This window comes from Nothobranchius furzeri, chromosome 13, assembly GCF_043380555.1.
Source record: "Nothobranchius furzeri strain GRZ-AD chromosome 13, NfurGRZ-RIMD1, whole genome shotgun sequence".
NCBI classification, from domain to species: domain Eukaryota; kingdom Metazoa; phylum Chordata; class Actinopteri; order Cyprinodontiformes; family Nothobranchiidae; genus Nothobranchius; species Nothobranchius furzeri.
In genome coordinates this window covers 41,508,401-41,525,515 of record NC_091753.1, presented here as the reverse complement: position 1 = coordinate 41,525,515, position 17,115 = coordinate 41,508,401, and the positions used below count along the sequence as shown (strand labels likewise).

Genomic DNA, 17,115 nt, shown 5'->3' with positions numbered 1-17,115 from the left:
TCTGATGTTTTAATATTAAGTTTTAAATAAAAAGTATTCTTACAATTGTTCCTTCTTTGTGTAATGAGTCATCAACAATGCTGGGCTTTTATTTAGGACTTGACTTTTCATAGGTTTTGTGTGTGTGTGTGTGTGTGTGTGTGTGTGTGTGTGTGTGTGTGTGTGTGTGTGTGTGTGTGTGTGTGTGTGTGTGTGTGTGTGTGTGTGTGTGTGTGTGTGTGTGTGTGTGTGTGTGTGTGTGTGTGTGTGTGACAATAAAATCCTCATACATAAAAACGCCTCAGATTATAGTTCTATAACCACATATGTGTTGTTGTAAAATAAAGGCAGCTTGGTGTGTCCAATATAGCGCACCATAAAGCCTGAGCTACTTCCTTAAGTAAATTAGTAAAGTTTTAATGGCCATAGAGGAACGATTCATTTTGTCAAAAGCTGGATTAACACGTCATTAACTTAGACACAATGCTTTAAAGGTGCAGGAAACTTATTTAATCAATACATTTGCAGGAGTCTGGTAGGAAGACCACTGGAATGTCTGCATTGTACAGTATAAATGTTACGAATGCTAAGATAAGACTTCACTGATCTCACAGTGGCAAAATTAGTGTGTTACCACAGCTCAAATCAGATAGCAAAGGAGTACGAAAATGACCAAGAATGCAACAATTAAAAAACAAAATAAGACAAGACACTAACATATGTACAAATGTACATATATCTGGTGTATTATGAATGGAGCACTGACCATAGAGTTAAAGTGGCTGGGTGACTACTACATCATAATGTGTTATAAATCCTAACTGCTGTCGGAATGAATGACCTAGGGAAGCGCTCCTTCCTGCAGCGGGGGTGTTTCAGTCTCTGGCTGAAGGAGCTGCTTTGTGCATGCCTACCACCACCACAGACTCCAGACAACATCCCAGTACAGAGCTAGACCTCAGCACCAATTTGTCAATCCTGCTCCTGTTCCTGTGCGTACATCCGCTTCCCCAACGGGCCACTGCATAGAAAAGGGCAGATGCTACCGGCGAATCATAAAATTCCAAAGGACCTCAATCTTCTCAGCAGGTGGAGTCGACTTTGGCCCTTTATATACAAAGCGTCTGTTGTTGTAGAGCGTTCCACTTTATTGTTGAGGTGGACACCCAGGTACTTGTAATAGTCCACTGTCTCAATGTCTTTTCCCTGGACGTTCACCATTATCCTGAGCTCCTGTTAGATGGAAACAAAGAATAATAATGAAAGAATAATGGAAATGTCCAGGCTATGAATTAATGCCAGACAGCTGGCACAACATGCTGTAGAGAGGGTCAGGAAACTCCCCATAGTCATGACACCACATACCCACATTCCCTCCCATCCCCAGGATTTTAAAAACAGTCTGACAATAAAAACCCCTTCACAACACTCATCCTCCAGCGCGCGTGCGCGCACACACACACACACGCACACACACACACACACACACACACACACACACACACACACACACACACACACACACACACACACACACACACACACACACACACACACACACACACACGCACACACACACACACACACCCATGGAATATATACAATGGACTGAGATCAGATGAGCCAGACCAGCTAAGATAAAGATAAGGAAACACCATCAGGGGAGCCATCTGCCCCGACAGCAGCAGATCCACAGCAGCAGCCGAGGCACCGACCCAGGGCACCCAGGGCAGGGAGGGCGGAGACCCCCACCTCCACCTAGGCACACCTGGAAAGCACCCAGGCTGCCACAGCCAACCACCGCTCCCGGGGCAGAGGGCACCCACAGAGGAAACACTGGAAAAAGGGTTAAATTGAGGTTAAAATATAAAATCATAAGACCTAAAATGAGAATTGTAATATAAAAAATTATATAGATATTAAAATAATGTTGATCATAAATCTATAGTAAAAACTCTGTTTAAAAATATATAAAGAAAGAATACATGAAATAAATAAATAACTAGATAAATAAATAACCTCGTTAATTATTTGATTTATTTAATTAAAAAGTGATAGTGATCAGTCAAAAGCTAAGCTAAAAGATGGGTCTTGAGCCTGTTTCTATAAACATGAACGTTCTCTGTGGCCCTGAGGTCCCCTGGCAGCTCGTTCCAGAGGCGAGGACCGTAATACTGAAAGGATGCCTCGCCGTGAATGTGTCCTGACGTTAGGGATGACAAGAAGACGGCTGCCAGAGGAGCGTAGAGACCGCGTGGGTTCATACGATATGAGCAGTTCTGAAAGATAAGAAGGCCCAAGACCATTAAGACACTTAAAAACCATGAAAAGTATTTTTTAAAATGATCCTGAAACATACGGGGAGCCAATGCAGTGATTCTAAAACTGAAGTGATATGCTCCTGCCTCCTGGCCTTCATCTGGTCACGTGCTGCTGAGTTTGGTAATAGTTGTAGACCTGAAATCCTCTTTTTAGTAGGAAGACCAGAAAGCTGGGCATTGCAGTAGTCTATCCTACTCGTGATAAAAGCATGCATCAGCATCTCCGTATTGGCCCGTGAGAGAAGGGGGGATGTTCTTTGGAGTGTGACAGAGGTTGTGGACAGTTGTCATTTATACTGATAACGAGTTCCAGCTGGTGCCATTAATACAGGTAATGAGTGAAGGACAGAGGAGCCTCTCACAGAATAAGTTACAGGTCTGTGAGAGCCTGGAACACTGCCTCTTTGTAGGAGAACAAACACTTATTTTCCACCATAATTAGCAAATAAATTCTTACAAAATCAGACAATGTGATTTTCTGGATTTTTTTCTCCTTTTTTCTCTCATGGCTGAGGTACACCTACAAATTACAGGCCTCTCTCATCATTTTCAATGGGAGAACGTAAACATTTGGAAGCTGACGAAATACTTTTTGCCCCACTTTGGGTCGGAAAGTTTAATGAGAGGAGGGTAAACGCTGGTTTTCATTCTGCATATGTGTTTAGATCATTTTAAAGGACAAATTCATATAAAAATTCGAAGTGAAAGTCTATTTTCTTAAAGGAAAAGAAAATATGAACTCTAACACCATTTTGTTTTCTTTAGTTCTTAGTTGTAGTGTGATGAGGGTTTGTTTTTACCTTTGTCGGCATGTTTCGATGTCACTGCCGTCTTTGTCAGGGTAACCGTCAGATGTTGGTGGCGTCACATCCTTTTACCCGCGGGCAGCAGAGGACGATATCACCCTCTGCTGCCTGCGCCCTCTCCGCTGATTATTTCCCATGAATGGTCCAGCGTGTAGACTACTTCGTCCCTGTTCATGGTCCTGGGTCTACGCCTCCTTATTTCAACTGCTTCTTTGATACATCTTTTAAACTTTTGTTGTTCTGTGTTTATGATCCGTGTGCCATCTCAGTCCATTGTGTGATTTTCTTTGGTACAGTGGTCTGTTATGGCTGATTTGTTTATTGTGCCTCCTGTTTTCCTGTTCTATTTCGTCTAGTCTTAGCCCTTAAGCTAGCTGCTATTGGAAGGATGATCTCCGCATCAGCCAATCATGAAGAGCTTAAATGTACGCCCACCAATAGTGGGCCCCCTCGTGGTATATAACCGCAGTGACCCCACTGCTCGCCTCCTTTTTCTCTTCATGCCAAGCTGAGAGCTTCTTAAAGAGCAAATTTATCCAGAAAGAGCAAGATTATCCGAGAAGACTTACCAGCCATGTCCAGCGACGCCAGACCCTGCCCGACCTGCCAGTCGGGCTCCATTTCCAGCGGAGACCTGCACGCTAAGTGTGAGGTCTGTCTCGGGGCTCACCACGCTGGCCTGGCCTTGACCCCGCAGGCCTCGTGCCCGTTCTGTGCCGCTCTGCCCGTGGCGGAGAAGATTCGCCGGGTCGAGTACTTCACTCCCGCCGCCGACGAAGAATTTCCGGTGGCTGACTCGTACCCGCTGGACAAGGCGTTGGATTTCTTCGACGCCAGTCAGGAGCCGGCTGGCTTCAACCGGCTGGATGACGTCACCGACAGCGAGAACTACGACGAGGCGGCATCCCTCCTAGACATAACGGAGGTCGATGAGCTCCGCCCAGCGGGTCCTTCTGTCCCAGTGGCTTCTCGCTCCTCCCTGCCAGCAGTAAGAGCACAGCTCCAGGAGCTGCCCGCCATCATTTCTGCGGCAGCAGCCCACAAGGGGCTAGCTGTGCCAGAACCAGCCCCGCCTGAAGCGGATGATTTGGCGGGAATCTTCGGGGCAACTCAGACACGCTGTCTAGACCCTATTTGGCCGCGCTTTCCCGCTGCTATGAGCTGCTGGTCTGCCGCCTTCTCCGAGCCTGCCAAGCTCAAGGCGCCAGTCTCCACCTATGCGCCCATCACCAAGGTCGAGGGGTTTTCCGACCAAGGCTGGCCGTCCGTTCCTCCGCTAGAGCCGGACTTGGCCTCGCTGTTTGGCGCCAAGAACCACCTCGCTGGCCCGCGAGCTGTTCCCGCTTCAAAACATGACCAGCTGCTGACGCGGCTCACCGACCGCGCACATCAGTGTGCCTTTCAGACCGGCGCTGCAGGGAATAACATCGCCCTCCTTGCCTTCGGCGTCTCGAGGATGATGGAGGAGCTGGAAGCCCCCGAGGAGTCGAAAGCCGTCATTACTAAGACTGCTGATGCTATCCTCAATTTGTGTGCTGCTGTGCTCACCGGTTCTGCTCGCATCGCTGCCTGGCAGACCCTCATCCAGCGAGCGATATGGCTCAAGGCCCTGCCCTCCATTCCGGAACATCTGCAAAGGGAGATGCTGGACGGCCCCATCACCACCGATGTTCTGTTTGGTCCCCATCTTAGGGGCGTCATTAAGAGGGCTCAGAAGACGGCCGAACTATCGGCTACGGTACGAGACCTGGTTCACCCTCGGTCAGCCTCGCACTCCGGCCGTTCTGCCAGAGGATGGGACGAACGGCGCGGAAGCTTCAAACGCCCAGCTGCACCGTCCGCTCCACGGAGCCGGCCTCCCGCTTCGGCTCCGCATCAGCGGGACCAGCGAGATGGCGGGCAACGGTTCCGGCGGGGCCAGCAGACGCCGTCTTGGCAGTCCCAGGTGCACGAGCCTCGCCGAAAGCAGCCACGGAAGTGACTCTTTGGGGGGAATGTGTGTGTACATGATTGTAATGATGTTGATGTTGGTTTTGAAATAAAACCCAAAACATGTCACTCAAAGAGCACAATCCTACAGTCCTCCGCAGAATCCTCTGCCGAGTTCTCACACATGTTCCCCACACCAAGCACTGCTGCACGCATACATGTTCCTGCAGGCAGTCATAATATACGGCCAACCGTAAGGGTGCGCTCCATTTGCGCTCCGGCCCCAGCATCCGGCCGGGCCCAACTGTCCCAGCTCTCACTACATCGTCGGGTGGGGCGAGATGTCAGGTCGCTGTCTCGACCACGCGCGGCGGCACAGTGCGCGGCTTCATCCGCGGGCACTCTGTCGCCCCCGTGCACAGGCTCGGCTCCCACTCGTCCTTCACTCTCGGAGTCCACGCTCCGCGGTGCGGACCAGCCTGTTCCAGCTGTTTCGCACTCGCCCTTTCGAGCGCAGCCCTCCATGGGTCGCCCCCAGTTCTCTGGTACGGGCGACGGCGGTAAGGGCGCATGCACAACCCTCAGTCGTTGCTCACGTGACCGCGCACACGCGTCCACTGTCGGAACGCGCGCACGAGTGGCGCCGCCTTTGTATCATGAGCAAATGGATTTCGGACACCATTCATTGCGGTCACACACTTCATTTTCAGGTCACTCCACCTCCCTTCAACGGGATCGTGGAGACGACGTTCACATCGCAAGTACAGTCTCAGGCCCTAGAGCTGGAGTTGCGGGAACTTCTGTCCAAGACGCTATTTCACGAGTCCCTCACGGACAAGAGCTCTCGGGCTTCTACTCCCGCTACTTCATAGTACCGAAGAAGTCGGGAGGAATGAGACCGATTCTCGACCTGTCCCTGTTCAACTGCTCCATAGCAGTAATGCATTTCCGCATGTTAACGATGAGACAAGTCCAGGAATATGTGCGCCCCGGGGATTGGTTCACGTCAATCGACCTGAAAGACGCATACTTCCACATACCAGTAGTTCCAAACCACCGGAAGTTTCTGCGTTTTTCGTTCAAGGGAGTTCAATATCAGTTCAATCGCCTCCCTTTCGGCTACTCGCTAGCCCCGCGCACCTTCTCCAAATGTCTGGAGACCGCGCTGCAGCCCCTGCGCACGGCGGGAATGAGGGTCTTATTTTACTTGGACGATCTTCTCCTGTGCGCTCGGTCCAAGGACAAGGCGTCACGGCAAACCAGGAGGTTGACAGAGCATCTGTCGACCCTGGGGTTTTCTATAAACTGGGAAAAGAGCTCCGTTCTTCCATCCCAGTCGATTGTGTATCTCGGGGTGGAGTTGGACGCCTCCCTAATGAGAGCAGGTTTGTCGCCTGCAAGAGCGGCAGATCACTCCACGGTGATCTCCCGTGTACAACCCCGCAAGATCGTGAGAGCCCTGTTAGTCATGAAACTCCTGGGCATGATGTCCGCAGCCCATTCGGTGGTGCCGCTAGGCTTGCTGCACACGAGGCGCTTGCAACGTTGGTTCACCCGCCTCCGGGTGCACCCGATACGTCAGAAGAGACGTATGTTGAGGATTCCCCCTTCAGTGGGCGGGGACCTCGCTCACTGGGGGAACCCCTGCATCCTCTCACGCGGGGTTCCCATCGGACGTCCTGCGTCACACGTATCTGTGTTTACGGATGCGTCACTGTCGGGGTGGGGGGGCACGTGCTTGTCCCATACGGTGGCAGATCGTTGGCCCTCCCACACGCACGAGCACATAAATGTGTTGGAGCTTATGACAGTGAGGAATGTGATCAGACACTTTGCTGCCCTTCTCGAGGGCCGTCATGTCGAAGTTCACACAGACAACCAGGTGGCGGCAGCCTACATAAATCGCCAAGGGGGAGTTCGATCCCTCCCACTGTTGCGTGTCGCCACAGATTTACTGTGTTGGACACATGTCCACCTGCTGTCCATCAGAGCCATCTACATTCCGGGGGTCCTGAATGTAGCGGCAGACATCCTGTCGAGAGGGGGACCCCGCGACTCCGACTGGCGTCTGCATCCCGCACTGATATCACAGATCTGGATCAGGTTCGGGGAACCGTCTGTGGATCTGTTTGCGGCTCGCGAAAACGCTCAGTGTCGCCTGTGGTTTTCCCTGAGCACCCGGGACGGACCTCCGCTCGGGGCGGACGCCTTCTCACACCAGCCCTGGCCTCGAGCGCTCCTTTATGCGTTTCCACCAGTCCCTCTGATTCCCCGTCTCTTAGACCGAATTCGGTCGGAACGGCTCTCGGTGATTCTGGTGGCTCCCAGGCGCGTGTCCGCGTCATGGTTTCCGGACCTGCAAGCGCTAGTGTCCGGCTCCCCGTGGAGGCTCCCGTGGAGGGCGGACGCCCTTCTCCAGGCGGATGGAATAATCAAACATCCTCCGGAAATAGGCCAACGGTTGTGGGTCTGGCCGCTGAGCGGTCACGCTTAGAGGCTTCTGGGCTGCCGCATGATGTGGTCGCCACGATTCAGAGTGCGCGGGCGCCCTCTACCATTGTGTCTTATGCTGCTAAATGGGCAGCTTTCCAGAAATGGTGCACAGAGCGGAATGTTCAAGCGCTCTCCTGCCAGCTGGCGGATGTCCTATCGTTTCTGCAGATACTGATGGACAGGGGCCTCGCCTTCAGCACTATTAAAACATATGCTGCAGCTATCTCATCCTGTCACCAAGGGTTTGGAGATAGATCTGTTTTCAATCATCCCCTCACAAAACGTTTTCTAAAAGGTGTCAGGAGGAACAGACCTGTGTCCCGCCCGCTTTTTCCCCAATGGGATCTAACGGTGGTTCTGCACGTCTTATCCAAAGCCCCATTTGAACCCTTGGACCAGGTCTCACTCAAGTTCCTGTCACTTAAAACTGCATTGCTGCTAGCGCTAGCATCAGTTAAGAGAGTGAGTGACCTGACCGCCCTTTCAGTGGCTCCCGCATGCCTCAGGATCCGGGAAGATGGCGGGTCTGCTGTTTTATGCCCCAATCCAGCCTTTGTGCCCAAAAGCATTAATGCTTCCTTCAAATCCAGGTCAATCTCATTGGCTGGACTTTTTCCTCCTTCCCATAATTCTGAGGAGGAAGCGGCTTCTCACCTTCTCTGCCCGGTGCGCGCGCTTGTACGGTATGTGTCACGCACTTCGGAGATTCGTCGTTCACAAAACCTGTTTGTGCACTACAGGGAGTCTTCCCTTGGTCAGGCGCTGTCGACCCAGCGTCTTTCGCACTGGCTGTGTGAAGCTATTTCCCTCGCTTACACGTCATCGGGGCAGGATTCCCCTGAGGCACTCAGGGCTCACTCAGCCAGGGGGATTTCCTCTTCGATGGCGCTCCACAGTGGTGTGTCGATGGAGGACATTTGTCAGGCTGCTTCATGGGCTTCATCCTGTTCCTTTACTCGTTATTATTTACGAGATGTGTCTTCAGGTTCCATCACTCGTTCAGTGCTTGGACCCCAGCAGGCTGAATGAATGCTTATGGCACCTCATTGGCCTTGCTGAGATGGATGTCATCCTCTCGTGGATGATGTTTTTTTAGTGAGGGCCCCTCTCTTATCGTGGCTGCCTCAGTCTTTAAGCCTGGTCTGAGGCTGAACGTCCCTCACTAAAAGAGATTGATTGGGTGTGTCCATTGGTTGTGTTAACCAGTGTGGCGTAAACCCATCCAGCTGCGCTTTTTTCCAATAGCAGCTCGCTTAAGGGCTAAGACTAGACGAAATAGAACGTTGGTTACGTATTGTAACCCCAGATTCTATGAGTCTAGTCGCAGCCCTTAAGCCACTTGGCCCCACTGGTTATGATGGAATAAGAGCCATTGGAGGCGAGCAGTGGGGTCACTGCGGTTATATACCACGAGGGGGCCCACTATTGGTGGGCGTACATTTAAGCTCTTCATGATTGGCTGATGCGGAGATCATCCTTCCAATAGCAGCTCACTTAAGGGCTGCGACTAGACTCATAGAATCTGGGGTTACAATACGTAACCAACGTTCTTGTGTGTCTTCAACTTGTTTCCTTCTCATATTCCTTTCTGTGTTCTATTGTTTGTGTCTTGAACTGGCGTCCAGTTTCTCCTGTGTCTGTTTTGTTACGGAGTTTGCATGGGATTTTGTATATGACTCCACATTTTTGTGCTGATGATTTGTTGTCTTTTGGGTGCACTTGTCTTTTCCTAACTGTCATATATGCTTTTGTTTGTGTGTTTATGTTGTGATTTTTCTTTGCTGTTATGCCTTTGATGTATGGAAGGGTTATTACTGGTTTTGCCTCCGTGTTTTCTGTTTTTTTGTTATTTTTTTGCTTTGGTTCGTCTTTTCTTTTTGTTGTTACTTGCTGCTTTGCTTTGTTGATTGCCCATGTTGGGTATCCACAGGTTTTTAAAGTGTTTTGTATGTGTTGGTCCTCTTGTCTGCATTCCTCTTCTTCTGTTATTTTGTTTGCTCGGTGGTAAAGTGTTCTGATTACAGACATTTTATGTATGATAGGATGTTCAGATGTCCATAGTAAATATTGGTCTGTGTGTATTTATGTTCAGGGATTCATTTCTCTGCCTTGTTATTTTCATGTCCATGAAAGTTATGCTGCCTTCTTCGTATGTAAATTTTATGTTGTTGGTGTCATCGATGTTGTTCATGTGTTCCTTTAGCAGAGAGGGCGCGTGCAGCAGCCCGCGGATAAAAGGAAGTGACGCCACCAACATTCGGCCGTTACCCTGACGAAGACGGCAGTGACGTCGAAGCATGTCGGCAAAGGTAAAAACAAACCCGCATCACAATGTGTACAACGAAGAACTAAAGAAAATGAAATCAGAAAACAAACACAGTACGAACATAACAAAGAACTCCAACAGCATTGTTTTGGGAATATGTGCTTTACCTTCAAATTTACCATTTGTACAAAAACGTTATTTAACAGTCAGCATTTTGTGCGACGTCTGTGAAATACGTAAATGCCCCTTTGGGAAAGCAGGTTCAACTTCAGAAAACTTCACTAACCCAAAGGGCAATTCACAGACAGTGCAAATACATGCAATCATGAAGCGAACGCCAGGTAACTGTCAACGTAGGAGGATTTATTGCAGTTCAGTCCCTGCTCATATTAAATCAAAGTAATAAACGCTATTGCCTCACTCTTGATGATTGAGCACTTTCATTGTAGGAATAATCATCTTGTCTCATCTCTTATCTTTATTGTACAATATGTATTAGAGGTTTATTCTTGCGACAAATGTGCATTTATTTTCACATCTTCCCCTCCTTTTATTTAGCTCCTGGTAGCTTTGTAATGATGATTTTCAGAACTATAACCCACACCGGCCACATTTTGTCAGAAAGAGCAGACCTGATCCATAACCAAACAGTATATTTATCTACTTCGTGTACATATTTTGTTTTAAGAAAACAGCCGTGTGCAGGAGAAATTAAGAACACCCAAAACAAAATTGCGACATGTTTTATGACATCTCACTCTGAAAAAGTCCAACAACGTTTTCTAGCAGGACGATGCTCAACCAACATAAACAACAGGTGTTTCTCAATGCCAAGGAACCTTGCCTTGATGTCTTGGTCCTGTCCTGGTTGCCTAGAAATGTCATCATGAACCACCAAGGCGTGTTCCAATGTTCATGTTCTACCTAAGCGCGTGTTCTCCATTTGTTAGCTGTTTACCTAGCAGAGCAAGGATACACGGAAGGTGTCTTGTAGCCTAGCCTTGGTCAAGAATTCCCCGCAGTATTTTCAAAAGGGTGGTGGATAAGAAGCCGGAAGCTACTTTGAGGGCAAATTTCAAATTTAAAAGTAAGTCAACTAATTTAAAGTTTTTTAATTTATTTAAAGAAGTTATAAATTGTTGGTTAGTTGTAGTTGCAGCTTTCGGTGGCTAGCGGGTAGTAACTCACTTATATGTTTAATTAAACTAATATTTACACAATTTTAAAAGTAAAAGGCTCATTATATATTTATATTGAAACTTATAGGTATAAAATATAATGTTATCTCCCTTGTCACGTGACGTTAGGTGATCACCGCGAAAATCATGGTTACGTGATGCAAGTCTGTTCTTTTTAACCGTTTTCTTTGACCAAGGAAGGACAGTGTCCTCGTAAGCAAGGTGCCTGGCCTCGCAAGATATTGCCTCGCAAGGCCAGGTGCCTTGACATTAAGAAACACCAAACATACACATGATGCCTTGAGTGACCCAGTGTTGCTTGTTTTGTAGACAGCTGTTGTTCACAAGATTAACAAGGGCAGGCATGAACTTTGTCAGATGGCTTTTGCAGTGTTGTTATGGAAGCGTGTGTTGACTGTGTAAGAGAATCAGTTTGGGAGGTGGGATTGATGAAAACATATCTCCTCCATTAGTTTGTGTTCAAAGTATTTAGACTCTAAAATTATTCTGCATCACCTGTAAATTTATTTTTATTGCCTTTCAGTTTCAAACTCTGATTTATTTAAATGAAAATGCCTTTTCAATAAAATGTGACAAATGACGAGAGATTAAAAAGAAAAAGAACTTCTGACATGCTGAGGAGGAGGAGGTTTGACCCAGAATGCAGAACACCAGAATCACTCAATGCAGGAGCAGTCACATAAATGAAAATTCCTTTATTTTGGATGATGAGTGAATTCCAAAGGGGCAGGAAGCCAAGCCTAAAATCAGTAACCTGACTGACAAACACCAAAAGCTCCTTGATGAGCAAAACCTAGAGTTTCACGAGGGGGAACAGAACAACACTGACAACGACAATGGACCGACAAACACTGAGAGACAAGACAGGGTTTTACACACAGGGCTGGGTGATTAAGGGAATTGGGCACAGGTGAGATTGATAACTGAGAGGAGGAGCAGAACAGGGCAGGTGAGGAAACAAAACCTAAAATCTGTAAGACAAATCTACTGAATGTAAACACCGTAGAAATAAGACTAAAGATTAATAAACTAATGACCTCAGAGTGACAGAACTAATTATACTGGAAGGCAGGAGAGGATCATGGGGAAGGAACACAATACACTAAAGTGAGATATGAACTAGATAATCTAATATAACAGAAAACTAATGATAAGTGAAGTGACTACAGGGAAACCTGGAGAAGCTGGGGACCAAAAGGGGCACAGAAGATTAGGGGACACATGAGGGAACCTGGAGGGGCTGGGGACCACAGGGACCAGAACATAATAACTTCGTTGTTTGCGTCAGGTTTGCTTTTGAGCTCTGAGCTCCTCCCTTTTATCCTTTCACATTTTTTTCTGTCTGATGGATGAAACCAAACTAACGGCTTCGATAGCAAGAAATGCGCACTCAACAGGATCACATAGCAATCTTCTGGTAAGATTTGTAACTTGAAAGGTTTGGTTAACTTTTTATTAATCATTGCATTCTTTTCTTTGTAAAAATCTTCTTCATTTCATGCACGATTGTTTTATTATGATAGCCTGAATTTTAAAAAGCTTTAATTATGTTTTCTGTAAATCTACAAGCAACACATTGCTTGTGTTGGGACTTCTCTGCTTTGATGGCACATCATAGGAGGACAGAGACGACTTAACGAGCCCGTCAAAGGAGATTTGATGTCATCTGGGGAACTCAGCTAGCGAGACAAACTCCAGAAACTTTGACATCTGCATCTGACTCTGGTGATTAAGCTGATCTTTGTGAGATTGTAACAAATGTCTGTAACAAGCGTTGCTTTAATGTTTGGTTTGTCTGTCAGCAGATGTTTTAAATTTCACTTTGGATTTGTGTGTTAAACAGAAAAACCCAGACAGGCGTGGTCAGGAGAAATTCCCATCTTCCTAATTTTCTACAGTTTCTGTTAAAAGCAGACTTTCCATGAACCCTGCCTGCCGCGTCTCCTTTTTTCCCCCCTAGTCTTGTAAGTGAAACACACCCCATCACAGAGCCAAGACACATTTCTTAGTCTGGGTTTGCAACTGTTGTGCTGCTCTGAGCATGATCCTGTCTGGTGATGTGATTCATGTTTGTGCAGGTTGTTGTTTTGACTGTTGGTTTTCAGGTCCTTAAAAGTCTTTAGAGTAGAGCATCTGCACTTAGAGTCACTGTTGAAATTTGTGCATGAGTGCATGTCTGTAAAATAAAACTCACTGTTGACTTGACAGCATACTGATAGTGCCAAGTTTCCCAGGAAGTAGTCTGGTCCCATCCTTGTTATGCATAAATAATTTTGCACATTAGCTTCCGATCATCTTACTGGCTGCTTAACGTTTTTCTGTCATGTGCCAATTTCCACGTTTTAGTTTGGAAAAGTATGATTATATCACATATGATAATCCATATTTTTAATACAATAATCAACTGTTGTAGTTGAACAACAGACATGCGCAGGGAATGATGCCAAAACTGAAACAAGTGCAGACTTTACGTCAGAAGCAGGTTAAGAAAGCTATTAAATCTAATCAATCAGATGATCTAGGAGCTTCTACGTAAAAAGTTTGTGTCAGAACACGAACATGTCAGACAAGATGAGTTAAAAAAAACAAACAAGGGAGGTTTTTTTGGGAAGAATCTGGCAGATTATAAAACTGAGAAGAGGGCTTCACTCACACCTTTGTTCAAGAGAGTGTGAGGAGGCGTTTGCTGGAAGTCAGCCAAGCATTTATAGCTGCAGGAAATGATTAAACTCACACCGAATGTCTTCTTAACAACAAAACCAAACAAAACACAAGCTTGGGAAAGCATGGTGAGAGTATCGCCTCAGGATACTTAGTTGTTGTTGTTGTAGTTTTGATAGTTTTTATTAAATCTCCTGTATTTTTTTTTTTCCAAGCTAAAGCAAAATGTCCTGGCTGCTGAAGGGATCAAACCCCCAACCTGCCTGACCTCAAAGACGTCCTGAACAGGAGGAACTCTGAACAACTTGACAAGATGGAAAAACACAACAAAGAGAATGATGCTGAATATCCATCTGCAGGTTCTTTAATCACATAGACAATATTTGTCATGTTGCATTTATAATTTTATTAGAAGGTTGAACATGTTGCTTATGTGTCTTCAATGTAAACTTTAAAAATAAATGAATTTTATAGAATTTCTTGCTGAGTGTGTCAGAATGACGTCTGTTTCTCCACTTCCTGTCTCATTTGGCCTGTTTAAAATCAGCCTATCAGAACCCTTCGTGGTCTGTAGAACGAGCAAATGACTCAAATACTTACTGTAGTAAGATTTGAGTAGTTATTAATTTCATTTTGTGTTTCTGTGTTTCTTCTGGGCTGGTGACACTGCAGCCACTTAATCTTCTGCTTCTTGTGGTTGGGTCCATGTTTGCCTCCAACATCTCAGACACTGCTCTCAGTTTGATGGTATCAGTCTTCTTATTAGCATGCCTTTTGCATTCCAATAAACTACTGCATTTGTGACATCTCTGTCATTTTTATATTTTATTACAAGAAATGGCGATGGAGAAAGTCAACTTTATAGTCAGTTGTTTTCAAAGAGTAATTTACCATCTTCTTGTCTCCATGTAATGTACAAATCCTGAGATGCTTACTCTCCATTGTAAGCATAATTGGACATTAGCAGAGTGAGCATCCCATGATGGTTTGAAATCCTGGGGAGACTACACAAAAATAAAGACTAGACAAACAACAAAATGCAGCAACAAAGAAACGGTTCCCTTCTGCGACCTGCCTACCTGCTCCAGTCGATGTAGGCTGGGTTTAAAAAAAAAAAAAATACAGCACCTGAATTTGGACTCAGCCAAAGTTAGAAAGTGTCCATGATGGACATGAGCGGAACAATAAAAGAAGGTGGCCTGATGAGCATTGGTTAAAGCAGGGGTACTCAACAGTTCCATCCATCCATCAATTTTCATCCGCTTCTCCGGAGTCAGGTCGCGGGGGCAGTAGCCTAAGGCGAGCAGTGTTGGGAACGTTACTTTAAAAAAGTAATTAGTTATAGTTACTGATTACTTTGTCAAAAAGTAACTCAGTTACTGAGTTACAAGATTATAAAAGTAACTAATTACCAAGAAAAATAACTACTTAGTTACTTTTTTCATTATAGCATGCAAGAATTACTACAATAGTGAAATATAAATGACTAATGACTGGAACATAATAAAATGTATGTCCAAATGTTTTTATAAACCTGAATAATTTAAACAAATAAGCACTTAACAGTAGGAACTACTAACAGGAACATTACACTATCTAGACTATTAAAAGGTCACTGTGTGATATTTAACAATACCCCAATCAGCTAAAATTTAAAATTGCAAATAGAAACACCTGTAAAGGTTCCTGAGCCTTTAAATGGTGTCTCAGTCTAGTTAAATTACAGAAATGAATGTAATTTTGCACAGCATTTTAATTTTTCCAGCTTCACATAATTGTGTGTTTTTAGCAGCATTTCCGTTGCTGGTAATGAGAGGATCAGCGTCAGCCAGAGGAAGTCTGCAGCCGCAGACGAAACTTAGAGAAAAACAGGTAACGAAACTGGTTCTGTGTTTTAAAAAAAGAACGACAGCATGGAATTAGAACCACGACACAGCAAGAACACACCTAAGGTGTGTGACATGTTTACATGACAATGTTGCACTTTGTTACCTACCTCTAGTGTTCAAAACAAGCTCAGGCTGAAATCTTGCACTTTTTTATAACTAGTCTTGCTACTTTTACCTCTGGACTTCCCATCCAGCAATCCAACCACATTTCTCCATGCCTAAAAATGAGTATAGTAACATGTGGTTTTTGTATTCTGTTTTTCTTTTTTCTTTTTTTTCCTACAAGTGCCATAAAGCCACAATGCTTAAGACATGTTTTTTTTTACATATTTGAAAATAAATGTGGTACTGTCACTTTAACAGAACTGGGTTATTTTCTTTATAAAATATATTCAACAAATATAAACTATAGAATCTAATTGTTTAGTTATTCTTACTGTATCAAATCGTTAAAAATCGAACCGAACTGTTTCGAATCAGTCTGTAATAAAAGGATATCGTTTTTGAATCGAATCGTAACCTGTGCATCTAGATTCATATTGAATCATTTTTCACAGAGAGATGTGCATCCCTAGTAGCATCTCTTGACTTGGTTGAAGACAGATTTATAGGACCAGAAGAGTCCATGACTGTGTTCTGTGTTAGAGGACAAAAAAGCTGTGCGCCTCAGGTCAGCTGTGGCTACATCAGAATTCACCCCCACCAGCGTGTGAATAGGTGAATGACTGATTGCACTGTAAAGCGCCTTGGGGTGGTGGTGGTGGGGGTGGGGGGTGGGGGGTGGGGGTGGGGGGTGGGGGGGGGGGGGGTTGTATAACCCCAAGAAGCTACTATAAAATTTCTGGTCATTTTCTATTTACCTTCATGTGTGGCCTTCAAATGGCTCTCAGAAACATGGCTTCTCTGGTAATGACACAATCCTCCAAGTGTTGGACTTCAGAAAGTATTTGGTTTCTGTGCTTCAGCTTGGCTTCCCGTGTGAGAGGTCAGCCAACAGTAGCATGCGTGAATATCTCACTGTCAGCCTCTACATTCATGCCTCGCTGCTTGCCTTCAGCTCTTTCTGAACAGAAAACCTTCCAGAGTTTTCCACTTTTCATTAACTGCTGCCTGGAAGTTTGTTCACACTGCCCACCACCTTTAATACTAATCACATTCTGCAGACAGACTAGTGTAGGGTTTGGTAAATTGAGTGCTTTAAGAGCTCAATAAATATATTACCTCTACTTATGACCAAAAAGCTGTGATACTCCATCTAAACAAACAATATCAACTCTGCTTGGTCTTTACTGTGTTTATCAGAAGATTCTAGGAGTCTTTATTTATTAGGGGATTGTACACACTTCGTTTTGATTCAGAAAACAGTCAGGTTTATAAAAGTAAGAATTTATTTAACAAACAATTAAAACATGACAAATTAACTAAGCATTTACTGTGATGGATGGAACTAAAGGTGATGTATGAACCTAGGTGTGAATGCGGTGTTAGTCAGAACTTCCTTATCTAGGAGAGCTGAGTTCTGGATGCAAAAGAATTTAGTTTGTGTTAAGCTATGAAGTTGGTTGTTATCAA

At 45.5% G+C, this 17,115-nt stretch overlaps 1 long non-coding RNA gene across 3 annotated transcripts; it reads left to right on the top strand.

Annotated features, from left to right (window-relative positions):
• Positions 1 to 11,645: 11,645 nt before the first annotated feature.
• Positions 11,646 to 14,130, top strand: LOC107380290 (uncharacterized). Of its 3 annotated transcripts, none has more exons than XR_001572302.3 (4): positions 11,646 to 12,410; positions 12,563 to 12,718; positions 12,837 to 12,957; positions 13,870 to 14,130. It is a non-coding gene; the product is annotated as an uncharacterized lncRNA (long non-coding RNA). The 3 variants fall into 3 exon arrangements; XR_008563550.2 differs by having other exon boundaries at positions 12,563 to 12,736; XR_008563549.2 differs by having other exon boundaries at positions 12,563 to 12,753.
• The last annotated feature ends 2,985 nt before the right edge of the window (positions 14,131 to 17,115 follow it).